Source organism: Phacochoerus africanus, chromosome 7 (genome assembly GCF_016906955.1).
Source record: "Phacochoerus africanus isolate WHEZ1 chromosome 7, ROS_Pafr_v1, whole genome shotgun sequence".
In the NCBI taxonomy this organism is placed as follows: domain Eukaryota; kingdom Metazoa; phylum Chordata; class Mammalia; order Artiodactyla; family Suidae; genus Phacochoerus; species Phacochoerus africanus.
Window position 1 is genome coordinate 107,386,973 of NC_062550.1, and position 12,273 is coordinate 107,399,245.

Consider the following 12,273-nt stretch of genomic DNA (forward strand, 5'->3'; position numbering starts at 1 on the left):
CCTTCTAGAATTTTATATTTGCAGCTCTTACTTTTAAGTCTATAATCTATTTTAAGTTTATTTTTGTTTATGGTATGAAGTATACCAAATTCATCCTTTTACATGTGAATATCCAATTACTCCAGCACTATTTGTTGGAAAGACTCTTATTTCCCCCACTGAATTATCTTAGCAACCTTGTTAAACACTCTGCAGCTTCTTAGGTGCAACTGTTTATCAATTTAGCTAATAACTGAATTTTCTAATTGTTCCACCATAGATTTAAGGTTGTAGTTCCTTTTTTTAAGATTTTCTTGTTTAAACTGGTAGCAATCATATTTTTTTCTTTCATTTCAAAGATGATGCTTGTTTTAAAATTGGAACTTTTTTTTCTAGGTATAGAGCACTATTAAGCATAATATCACCTTGACTCTTCATGACAATATTATGAGGAAAGTTCTAAAACACTTACTCATTTACTTAGAAGACCCAGTACAATAGTTCATCTTTTCAAGAACCATAAGCAGAAGCAGGACTAATTATCTAAAGCCAGCCTGCTTCAAAATGCTTAAATTTATTAAAACAGCCAGTATAACGGACAGCCCTTGCCTTTGAGCTGCCTGATAGACCTTCGCTTTGCTAACTGTTATCCAGTTTGATTTTATAAAACCTTGCTTACATCAAGGTGTTATGGACTCCCATGACAGACCCTCCATGGAGTGCCTGGAGGTCTCATGATGGGTCTTTTCCTTTTTCCATCCATTCACAGATAAGTTGTGGGAATAACCCAAAATGGAAGCTCTTAGAAATTCAAGAAAGGTAATGCAAGGGCAGAGTAAACAATCTTTGTTCATATCTCCCATGGAGCTGACAGAGAAAGATGTTAAAAATGTCTCGACTCCCAAAAGCCACATGAGTATGCCTGGTTCTAGCCTATCTGAAGCCTGATTTGCAGTATTCCTTTCAGGTATTCCTTTGCACCATAAACCTCAAGGAAATTCATTTATTTGCTTAAGCTAATCACAACAATGCATTGCATGGAGGAAAAAGCAGCCTAACTTATACAGTCAATTCCAAAGCTATCACTACAGATTTTAATCTTGTTTTCTAATACGATTTCTCTGTAAGTGAAAACGGGTAAGCTTTCTCGGAGAGGCTGTTTAATAGCTAGGTCAACACAAATTACACAATTGCTGGACATAACGAGCTTGTCTGAGCAGGTGGTTCCTAACATCATTAATATCATCATGACTTGTCTCCTTGTGGGATAAAACCATCCTGCTTCCTGCACAGAGCTTTGCACATGTATGCATTCCTCAGATGCTTTTGACTTAAGTCCGCCAAGCTGTTTTCCAAGTACTTTTCAAGAGAATATTAGTTAATGGAAGATACCAAAAACAAGAAAAGAATTGAATTTTGGCATGTGTTTTTAATTTATAGATAAGAAAAAGTGATGGGCTACGAGATATTTTTTTTCCTGCCAAACTACTGTGGATAAAGACTATATGTAGGAACAACACATTAACCTGATGGAGTCAATTTCCATGCTCATGGAGTAGGCAGTGATTTCTTAGATATGACGCAAAAAGTACTAGCAGCGGAGTTCCTGTCATGGCTCAGTGGTTAACGAATCCGACTAGGAACCATGAGGTTGTGAGTTCGATCCCTGGCCTTGCTCAGTGGGTTAAGGATCCAGCATGAGCTGTGGTGTAGACTGCAGACGTGGCCCAGATCCCACGTTGCTGTGGCTCTGGTGTAGGCCGGCAGCTACAGCTCCGATTGGACCCCTGGCCTGGGAACCTCCATATGTCGAGAGTGCGGCCCAAGAAGTGGCAAAAAGACAAAAAAAAAAGTACTAGCAGCAACAGAGAAAATAGATCAATAGGACTGTACCACAAGTAAAGAGGTAAGAAGTCTTCAGACAATTTCATCCCGTAGTCATTAAAGCAGCCCCTGCCTTTCTAGTCATTCTAGCTAATGCCTCCAACACCATGCAAAGACAACCCATTCCCACGTTTGGGCTATGCCATGTCCAAATTTATTATTCACGTATCCCATGAGCATACAAAGTGGTGGCTGTTCTATACCACTCAGTTTTGAGGTACTTTTTAAAATAGTAATAGGAACAGATTGTGCTTCCTCTAAGTGGAGTATCGTCATAACAAACCTAAAACGTGTGGCAACAGACACCCAGAGCAACAGATATGGTCTCGTCTCCTATAGTCTGTAGAAGGCATGGACAGGCAGATACACATGGCAAGAAAGATTTACGAAGGGAGATGGGATTAAGATGGCAGAATAGAAGGACTGGAGCTCAACTTCTCTCCTAAAAACAACGAAATTCACAACTAAAGACTGAGCACACTTCACCAAAATGGACCAGAAACCTTAAAAAAGATACCCTACTCCAGAAGAAAAAGAGGAGGCCAAATCCACAGGTAGGAGGGGTGATTCCATGATATAAACAACCCCATACCTCCTGGGTGGGAAGCCCCACAGACTGGAAATGAACACTCTTACAGGAGTGAGAGTTCTGAGCCCCACATCAAACCCTCACGTGTGGGGATCTGGCACAGGGAGAAAGAGCCCCTGGAGCATCTGGCATTGAAAGCCAGTGGGGCTTGTGTGCAAGAGCTCCACAGGACTGGGGGAAACGGAGACCCCATTCTTAAAAGGCGCACACAGACTTTCACGTGTGCTGGGTCCCAGGGCAAAGCAAAGTCTCCATAGGAATCTGGGTCAAGCCTGACTGCAGTTCTTGGAGGACATCCTGGGAAAACAGGGGTGAATGTGGCTTGCTGTGAGGGACGGACATTGAAAGCAAAGCTCTCGGGAATATTCGGCAGCTGCCTTTCTCTGGAGGTGGCCATTTTGGGAAAATCTGGCCCCACCCATCAGTCAGTGCTGAGAAGCCCCAGGGCAAACAACAGTCCAGGGGGGATCACAGCCCCGCCCCTCAGTAAACAGGCTCCCTAAAGACCCCTCAGGCACACAGCTGCCCCTAATCCCATCCAGAGACTAAGCCCCACCCACCAGAGGGATTAGAATCCATCAGCCCCTCCCATTAGGAAGCCTACACCAAGCCCCCCTACTGACTTCAGCCACAAGGAGGGCAGACACCAGAAATAAGAGAGACTACAACTCTACTATCTGTAAAAAGGTCACCACACCAAAAACCTATAAAAATGAGAAGACAGAGAACTATAACTCAGATGAGGGAGAAAGGAAAAACCCCAGAAAAACAGCTAAGCCATGAGGAGATTCTCAGCATCCAGGAAAAAGACTTTAGACTGTTGATGCTGAAGAAGATGCAAGACACTGGAAATAAACTGGAGGCAAAGATGGATAACTTACCGGAAACACTGACCAAAGAGATACAAGATATAAAACTTAAACAAGAAGAGATGCAAAATACAATAACTGAAATAAAAAATTCACTAGAAGCAGCTAACAGCAGAATACAGGAGGCAGAAGAACAAATAAGAGGGGTGGAGGACAGATTAGTAGAAATTATGGATGCAGAACAGAAAAGAGAAAAAAGATTGAAAACAAATGAAGAGAGTCTCAGAGAACTCTGGGACAATGTTAAACGCACCAACATCCGTATTATAGGGGTGCCAGAAGGAGAAGAGAGAGAGAAGGGGACAGAAAAAAATATCCCAAGAGATCCGAAAACTTCCCTAACATGGAAAAGGAACCACTCACTCAAATCCAGGAAGCACAACGAGGACCATACAAAATAAACCCAAGGAGGAACACACCGAGACACATATTAATCAAACTGACCAAAATTAAAGAAAAAGAGAAAATCTTGAAAGCAGCTAGGGAAAAGAAACAAATAACATACAAAGGAACCCCGATAAGGCTATCGGCAATTTTTCAACAGAAACTCTGCAGGCCAGAAGGGAGTGGCATGATATACTCAACGTGATGAAAGGAAAAAACCTCCAACCAAGATTACTCTACCCAGAAAGGCTCTCATTCAGATTTGAAGGAAAAATCAAAACCTTCTCAGATAAGCAAAAGCTGAGAGAATTCAGCAACACTAAACTAGCCTTACAACAAATACTAAAGGAACTTCTATAGGCAGAAAAGAACAAGAGAAGAAGGAAAGGAAAAAGAGCAGCAAAAACAAATCCAAAATGTTAATAAAATGACAATAAGAACATACATATCAGTAATTACCTTAAATGTGAATGGGCTAAACGCCCCAACCAAAAGACATAGACTGGCTGAATGGATACAAAAACAAGACCCATATATATGCTGTCTTCAAGAGACCCACTTCACTTCTAGGGACACATACAAATTGAAAGTGAGAGGATGGAAGAAAATATTTCATGCAAACGGGAATCAAAAGAAAACTGGAGTAGCAATACTCATATCAGACAAAATAGACTTTAAAATGAAGAATATTTTCAGGGACAAAGAAGGGCATTACCAAATGATCAAAGGATCAATCCAAGAAGATGTTATAACAATTTCAAATATCTACACACCCAACACAGGTTCACCACAATATATAAGGCAACTGCTAATCACCTTAAAAGGAGAAAATGACAATAACACAATCATAGTGGGGGACTTTAACACCCCACTTACAGCAATGGACAGATCAACCAGACAGAAAATCAATAAGGAAACACAGGCCCTGAATGAAGCATTAAACCAGATGGACTTAATAGATATTTATAGGACATTTCATCCAAAAGCAACAGAATACACATTCTTCTCAAGTGTACATGGAACATTCTCTAAGATGGACCATATCCTGGGCTACAAATCCAACCTCGGTAACTTTAAGAAAATTGAAATCATATCAAGCATCTTTTTTGACCACAATGCTATATGACTGGAAATCAACAACAAGAAAAAAACTGCAAAAAACACAAACATGTGGAGACTCAACAACATGCTACTAAACAACCAATGGATCACTGAAGAAATCAAAGAGGAAATTAAAAAATACCTAGCCGCAAATGACAATGAAGATACGACACTCCAAAACCTATGGGATGCAGCAAAAGCTGTTCTAAGAGGAAAGTTTACAGCAATACAAGCCCACCTCAGGAAACAAGAAAGAGCTCAAATAAACAAGCTAACTTTACATCTAAAGCAGCTTGAGAGAGAAGAACAGACAAGACCTAAAGTTAGTAGAAGGAAAGGAATCATAAAGATCAGAGCAGAAATCAATGAAATAGAAACAATGAAAACCATAGAAAAGATCAATGAAACGAAAAGCTGGTTCTTTGAAAAGATCAACAAAATTGATAAACCCCTAGCCAGACTTATCAAGCAAAAAAGAGAGAGGACTCAAATCAATAAAATTAGAAATGAAAAAGGAGAAGTAACAACGGACACCACAGAAATACAAAGGATCATAAGAGACTATTATATGCAACTATATGCCAATAAAATGGAAAACCTAGAAGAAATGGACAAATGCTTAGAAAAGTACAATATTCCAAGACTAAACCAAGATGAACTAGAAAAGATGAATGGACCTGTCACAAGAACTGAAATTGAAACTGTGATTAAAAAACTTCTAAGAAACAAAAGTCCAGGACCAGATGGCTTCACAGGCGAGTTCTCTCAAACATTTAGAGAAGAGCTAACACCTCTCCTTCCGAAACTATTCCAAAAAATTGCAGAAGAAGGGATACTCCCAAACTCATTCTATGAGGCCACCATCACCCTGGTACCAAAACCAGACAAAGACTCCACAAAAAAATAAAACTACAGGCCAATATCACTGATGAACATCGATGCAAAAATCCTCAACAAAATACAAGCAAACCGCATCCAACAATACATTAAAAGGATTGTACATCATGATCAAGTGGGATTTAGCCCAGGGATGCAAGGGTTCTTCAATATCCACAAATCCATCAGTGTGATACACCACATTAACAAGCTGAAGAATAAAAAGCATATGATCCTCTCAATAGACGCAGAAAAAGCCTTTGACAAAATCCAACACCCATTTCTGATAAAAACCCTTCAGAAAGTGGGCATAACGGGAACCTACCTCAGCATGATAAAGGCCATATACGACAAACCCACAGCAAACATCATTCTCAATGGTGAAAAGCTGAAAGAATTCCCTCTGAGATCAGGAACAACACAAGGATGTCCGCTCTCGTCACTACTCTTCAACATAGTTTTGGAAGTCCTAGCCACAGCAATCAGAGAAGTAAAAGAAATAAAAGGAATCCAAATTGGAAAGGAAGAAGTAAAACTATCGCTATTTGCAGATGACATGATACTATACCTAGAGAATCCTAAAGACTCTACCAGAAAACTGTTAGAGCTCATCCATGAATTTGGCAAAGCTGCAGGATACAAAATCAATACACAGAAATCGATAGCGTTTCTATATACTAACAATGAAAAAGCAGAAAAGGAAATTAGGGAAGCAATCCCGTTTACCATTGCATCCAAAAGAATAAAATACCTAGGAGTAAACCTACCTAAAGAAACAAAAGACCTGTACTCTGAAAACTACAAGCCACTGATGAAAGAAATCAAAGATGACACAAATAGATGGAAAGATATACCATGCTCGTGGATTGGAAGAGTTAATATTATCAAAATGACTATACTACCCAAGGCAATCTACAGATTCAATGCAATCCCTATTGATTTAACAAGGACATTTTTCACAGAACTTGAACAAAATATTTTAAAGTTTGTTTGGAAGTACAAAAGACCCAGAATAGCCAAAGACATCCTGAAAAAGAAAAATGGAGCTGGAGGAATCAGGCTCCCAGACTTCAGACTATACTACAAAGCAACAGTCATCAAAACTACATGGTACTGGCACAAAGACAGACATATAGATCAGTGGGACAGGATATAAAGCCCAGAATTAAACCCATGCACTTACAGCCAACTAATCTATGACAAAGGAAGCAAGACTATACAATGGAGAAAGGACAGCTTGTTCAATAAGTGGTGCTGGGAAAAGTGGACAGCCACATGGAAAAGAATGAAATTAGAACACTCCCTAACACCATACACAAAAATATACTCCAAATGGATTAAAGACCTAGATATAAGACCAGACACTATCAAACTCCTAGAGGAAAACATAGGCCAAACACTCTCTGACTTAAAACGACAGCAACATCTTCTGAGATCCACCTATCAGAGTATTGACAATAAAAAGAAAAATACACAAATGGGACCTAATCAAACTTCAAAGTTTCTGCACAGCAAAGGAAACCCTAAACAACACAAAAAGACAACCCACAGAATGGGAGAAAATCTTTGCAAATGAATCGACTGACAAGGGATTAATCTCCAAAATTTATAAACAACTTCTGCAGCTCCATACCAAAAAAACAAACAACCCCATCCAAAAATGGGCAGAAGATCTAATCAGACAATTCTCCAAAGAAGACATACAGATGGCTGAGAAACACATGAAAAGATGTTCAGTGTCACTCATTATTAGAGAGATGCAAATCAAAACCTCTATGAGGTACCACCTTACACCAGCCAGAATGGCCATCATCCAAAAGTCTACAAACAATAAGTGCTGGAGAGGCTGTGGAGAAATAGGAACCCTATGATGCTATTGGTGGGATTTTAAATTGGTGCAACCACTGTGGAAAGCAGTATGGAGATTCCTCACAAAACTACACATAGAACTACCATTTGATCCAACAATCCCACTCCTGGGCATCTATCCAGAGAAAACCACGACTCGCAAAGACACATATACTCCAATGTTCATTGCAGCACTATTTACAATAGCCAAGACATGGAAACAACCTAAATGTCCATAGACAGAGGAGTGGATCCAGAAGATGTGGTACATATACACAATGGAATGTTACTCAGCCATCAAAAAGAACGAAATACCAGCATTTTTAGCAGCATGGATGGACCGAAACTATCATGCTAAGTGAAGTCAGCCATACAATGAGACACCAACATCAAATGCTTTCACTGACATGTGGAATCTGAAAAAAGGACAGACAGAACTTCTTTGCAGAACAGATGCTGACTCACAGACACTGAAAAACTTATGGTCTCCAGAGGAGACAGTTTGGAGGGTGGGGGGATGTGCTTGGGCTGTGGGATGGAAATCCTGTGAAATCAGATTGTTATGATCATTATACAACTACAGATGTGATAAATTCATGAGTAATAAAAAAATGAAAAAAAAAAGATTTACGAAGCGTCATGGTGAAGGGAAACGGCTGCACTAGCGTGTGAGCATGAACATCTACCCTTGCCTGTGGTCCTCAGAGACTTCCTCTTTGGAGAGGCATCAAATTAAGGAAAGCAAAGTGGGAATAAACCAAGGGAAGATCATGTGTGAAGGCTGGGGGTGGGTGGCATACAGTCATGCAACATTTGAGAACTTACATGGAGCTTCTACGTATACTTGAGCTCAGAATGTGAGGAAATAAGAGGTGAGTCTGAGGCTAAAGAAAGAGAAGGAGGTCAGACCCTCAAAGACTTTAGCAACAGGCTAGGTCGTTTGTTTCTTACCTGAAGAGCACTGATGTTTTAAGAAGGGAGGTGGCATGATAATATGCCATTCTGACTAACGTGGGGAGAATGGATTAAAAAGCAGAGGCAGAGAACACAGAAAGCCACTGCAACAATCTAGGGAGACAGAGGGCTGAAGACAGCAGTCGCTGTGGAGACGGAAGATCATGAACAGATTCCTGAATGAGTCAAACAGTAAGAAAGAGAAAAGCTGGAGTGAAGGATGAAGTCCAGGTTTCTGACTTTGGCCAGGGATTGAATGGTAGCACCAGAACCTATGAAAGGGAATCAAATGGGAGTTCCCATCCTGGCTCAGCAGTTAACCAATCTGACTAGCATCCATGAGCAGGCAGGTTCAATCCTTGGCCTTGCTCAGGGGGTTAAGGATCCGGCATGGCCATGAGCTGTGGTGTTGGTTGCAGAGGTGGCTCGGATCTTGCATTACTGTGACTGTGGTGTAGGCCAGCAGGTGCAGTGCCAATTCGACCCCTAGCCTGGGAACCTCCATTTGACGCAGGTGCAGCCCTAAAAAGAAAACAAAAAAGGAATCAAATGGTAATTTTGGGGGGGATAATGGTAAATCACAATGAAGTGTTTAGCTCCTTCTAAACATAAAATGAAAAACCCCATATACAGGAGAAAGTGACAGATTTCTCACACAGAAGAATATTTCTTTGGGGGTGTTTTTAAAAATAGATACTTAGAGAAAAGTTAATAAGCATCAAATACCTATACATTAAATATTAAAACATTTAGGAAATATTTTTCACTATGTGGGAAAGCGATCAAGACCCCCTTCCCCAAAATCTATGGTTGCTAGTTTCAGTTTCAACAGTCAATATATAAATATTCGCATCAGAATGAAGAAACTACCCTTTAAGAAACTGCCTCTTCAGAAAGAAAAGATACCAAGATTCAGCTATCTAGTCTTTCAGGAAATGGGAAATCAATGAGAAACTTCATGCTGATGTGTTTGGAATTACTTAACAAGTTATCACGTGGCCACTGAGCCAAACTGTCTCTCATATCAGAGCACAGCACCCCCACACTGAGAGGCCAGATCAGCTATACCCATCAACTAAAAATAAACACTTCCTCCCTTACCACAATTTGCCTCTTAACTCAGCTGGGTAAGGCAACACAATGTTCGCGGTGATTGGCAGACTACTTTCAGATCTAATTATAAACTCCACCAGTTTCTGAACGTGTTGTGTTTTCAATGTGAATTCCAACACAACTGGATGATTTGCACATCGATACGACTGCAGGGCTCTGGGGATAACAAAGAGCTGCACGGTCGTGCAGGCAGATGATAAATTGGTAGGATCCAAGTTATTCTGTCACAGGATAAGGTAATAAGGCCGAGGCCCAGAACATGGTCCTTTTGTTTGTTTGTTTTGTTTTGTTTTTGTGCCTTTTCTAGGGCTGCTCCCGTGGCACATGCAGGTTCCCAGGTGAGGGGTCCAATCGGAGCTGTGGCCGCCGGTTTACACCACAGCCACAGCGACGCCGGATCCTTAACCCACGACCTCACGGTTCCTAGTCGGGTTCCTTAACCACTGAGCCACAATGGGAACTCCCAGAACTTAGTCCTTTTTGAAGAGAATTCAAAATGGCTTTCTTTAGGCGAGTACCCCTAACACGCAGACTAACGTGTTCATATACACATACAACTTATGGCAGGGTGTCCTTGTATCAAGGCTGCTGACACATCCAGAAAGTAAAATTAATATTTATGTCTGAGCGACCAGAGAGAGGAGATTTCAAGATGGCCTGCCCACTGTTCAATCCGTGCCACACAAAAGCAGCGTTCCAACACCTCGGCGTTATTCAAGGTCTTACTATCAAAGCGTATTTCCTGAATCTGTCTCCTGCCATACTTCACTATGATCTCCTAATTCTGTAGACTTGTGATTTTCTGACTCACTTTCGCATCTGGAGCTCTGCCCAGCCTGATACCTGACAATCAGCACAATTTCTGCAGCGACATCCTCCGCCTCCTCACTCAGGCATGACTCGGACCCTCCCTCTCCCCACCTGACCTCCAGCCACCAGGACTCTATACTCTGTATATCCAACCGAGCACCTGGGCCACTGTCTCATGGTTCAGGCCTCACCACACTTCCAACTCTGCAAGCAAGGCCAGTTTAGACCTCCCTCTAAACTCTGGAGATGAACTGCCAGGGCTTCTATCGTCTTGCCAGAGGAATGCCTTCCGGGCATCTTCAGCTGAAACCCACATGTGTACGCCACTTCCCAACTTCCCACTCATCTACCAGCCCCTTCTTCCAGGGGGGGTCTGCAGATACATGGGGACCATTCTCAGGACTCCCCCTTTCCTACCACACCCCAGAGCCTGTCATGTCAATTCTACCTCCAAACCCATGACAGCCCTTGGAACCATTCTCCAGTTACCTGATTATTAGATTAACTGCTATTTCCCGTTTCTTATATAAACAGACAGTGACTTGTGACCATGGCACACTGAATGCTTGCAGCCAATGCAAGGTTTATTTCTAGCATTACCCTACAGTTCTACTCCTTCCAATCAAATAACATCTGTGGCAGAAGTCAGGTGTATTTGTCTTCAAACTTGTTGCTATCAGTATGTACTTTTTTTTTTTTTGTCTTTTTAGTTATTTCTTGGGCTGCTCCCGCGGCATATGGAGGTTCCCAGGCTAGGGGTCGAATCGGACCCACTGAGCAAGGCCAGGGACTGAACCTGCAACCTCATGGTTCCTAGTTGGATTCGTTAACCACTGCGCCATGACGGGAACTCCTGAATTATTTTTAAATCATATCTGGGGAGCTCTCACCGTGGCTCAGCAGAAACAACTAATACCCATGAGAATGCAGGTTTGATCCCTAGCCTCACTCAGTGGGTTAAGGATCCAGCATTTCTGTGATCTATGTTGTAGGTGGCAGATGCAGTTCAGATCAATATTGCTGTGGCTGTGGCATAGGCCAGCAGATACAGCTCCTATTTGACCCCTATCCTGGGAACTTCCATATGCCATGGGTACAGCCCTAAAAAAGGCCCAAAAAATTTAAAATAAAAAAATAAAATCATATTTCAGCAAAATTGGAAGAAAAAGAAGTTACCAAGTTCTGTGTTCTCATCCTCACCCCTGCTTCATAAAGACATTTATGGATATCTTTAAATTCTTGCTTCATATAAAGGAACCAAAAACAGAAATTATGGAAGACGTAACCATGGGTATGGTTCACACAAGAGAAAAATCAAATAAAATCAGGTCAGAACCCCGATTCACAGATTCACATTCAACAAATAGTCCCGAATTTCATCAAAATATTGTCAACGGGTGTTTATATTCTTTAGGTTAAAATAAAATATAGGACATGCATCTATACTATTTAGTATTTCTCTTTCCTTTTCAATTAACTAACCAACTAGTGCAAATCCCATTGGATAATACAAATAATAATAGTAGCCAGTGTGTGCCGAGATACCCTGTACCAAACACAACTATCCCCATTTTACAGATAATGAAACTGAGGGATGCGCCTGCATATCCTGACTTTGTCCATCATTGCTTCCCCCCTTGCTCTTTAATAACTTCCATTAATTAAGGAATAGCAGAGAATATTTGTTATCTCCACTCGAATTATGCCATTCTCTACTTAAAAATCTTCAATGTCCGTTCACTAGGAAAAATACTTAAAATCCTTACAAAGTTCTTTATGATCCGGCTCTTACATCTTTCTCCATCTTTATGTCCTAACATACGGCCTCCTTGCTTACTGCGTTCCAGCTACCTTGGCCTCTTCCAG